Raw genomic sequence first — 2,115 nt, 5'->3', positions numbered from 1 at the left:
CTTTGATCTGGAGAAGGTGAAATAAGGACTATTTTTTTTCCTGAAGATTAGATTTCCACAGCAAATGACCTTTGTCTCTTGTCCTCATCAGTCTGCTAATATTTCACAGAGGTTTACAACTGTTCTCAGATACAATTTCCCAGTGACTAAAAAAGACATAGCAAAACTGATAATTAATTCATGGAGATTAGCTTTTGCCTATTTTCCCTTTTTAAAATTAAATTAGCACATTACTAAAATAAAGGTATTTGTTTATTCCTGACAAATTGTGCATATCAATGTATACGTCCTGTACATGGACCCCCAACTCTATTTCTATTTTACTCTATTCCCCTATGTGGCTTGATTACATACTGGTCCAAAATCCAGGATCTTATTGAAGGATCTAGTGAAGACCCACTAAATCGACCGCAGATCGCTCTCCCGTCGACTCCTGTATGTCGCCTGAATGAGACACACAAGGGGAGTTGACGGGAGAGCATCTCCAGTCAACATCGCGTAATGTGGACCCTGCGGTAAGTAGATCTAAGTATGTTGACTGCAGCTAAGTTATTCATGTAGCTGAAGTTGTATAACTTATATCGATCTCCCCCTGTAGTGTAGACAAGGCCTAAGACTAATGCTAAAGAATCCCAGCTATGCTAGTGACCAGTGACAGTACCAGTATCTCCCAAACTGCCCCGGCTCAATGCTTGCTTTGTACCACAATAGGGAGATTTTCAGTGGAATGAAGCATATTTTACTAGCCTCACAGGTCACGCATATTCCATCTTAGGTATTTTGCAACCCAGTGCGCAACAAGAATTTTCCTAAGGAGGGGGCCCAGAGCTGTCGCTCCACCCAACCCCACATATGCCTCCCTCCATCATTTCTGCACACAGACAAGAGAGGCAGACAGGCTGAAGAGCACCATCCCTACCATGGTCCAAGTAGTTCTGCAAGCCCCAGACCCCCACCTCTTCCTGCATTTCCACTCTCCCAGGAAGTACCAAAAGCCTGGATCTTATCCTCCCACCCTCCTGGGGACTACAGTTCCTGCCCTTGCTCTGCTTCTCCCCAGAAATGGGGGTGTCTGGTGCCCGTGGGTGACAGAAGGACTGCAAATGTAGGGGGCCAAGCAGGAACACAGGGTTGTAATGCCACTTAGCGTCATGATGATGGGGCAGCTGGGCCAAATTTCCAGCTCCAGTCAGGGGCTAAGAGGGGAAGTTGGGCCCTCTGCCCCCCCTTATTACACCCCTACTTGCTATTTTAAATATGATTATTTTGTAGCCTTTGGTGCATCAGAAACCAGTGCCTAATAGCAGCAAAGCCTCAGGCTCAGTTTTTGGAATGTCTAAATGTTAATGCCTAAATCACTAGTAGATCATGGCTGCCCAAATCATGTTGTCTTTGAAGTGAGGGGAAAGTGGAAGAAAGCAAGATGGTATTCAGGAAGACCTGGGGCTGAATTCTGTGCTGCAGCTCCTGAAGAACGCAGGAAAGAAAATGCAGCCCGTGAAAGAAAATAAATGAAGCAGTGTAAGTATTTACCCCTTCACATGACAAAAGAACCAAGGGTCACCCAAGGGTCACCCAATGAAATTAATAGGCATTTTGTTGAAAATAAACTAAAGGGAGTATTTCTTCACACAGTGCACAGTCAACCTGTGGAACACTTTGCAAGGGGATGTTGTGAAGGCCAAAACTATAACTGAATTCAAAAAAGAATTAGGCAAATTCATGGAGGATAGATCCATTGATGGCTATTAGCCAAGATGGTCAGGGATGCAAACCTTGCTCTGGATGTCCCATAACCTCTGACTGCCAGATGCTGGGACTGAACGACAGGGGATAGATCACTTGATAATTGCCCTGTTCTGTTCATTCCCTTTGAAGCATCTGGCACTGGCCACTGTTGGAACCTGTTGGCAGACAGGCTCCTGGGCTAGATGGACCATTGGTCTGACTCACTATGGCCATTCTTATGTTCTAGGCTTTCTGCTGTTTGTGCCATTTGGATTTCAGGCTGCTACAGGGTCTATAATGGCCCCCAGAACAAAGCTGAAGTAGACTTAAGTTACAAAAGCCTCACTACAGCTCCCTATGGACTGCAAAGCAGCTCAGAATGTCTGT

The sequence above is a fragment of the Trachemys scripta genome, chromosome 4, assembly GCF_013100865.1.
Source record: "Trachemys scripta elegans isolate TJP31775 chromosome 4, CAS_Tse_1.0, whole genome shotgun sequence".
NCBI classification, from domain to species: Eukaryota; Metazoa; Chordata; order Testudines; family Emydidae; genus Trachemys; species Trachemys scripta.
This window is presented reverse-complemented; position numbering follows the sequence as displayed.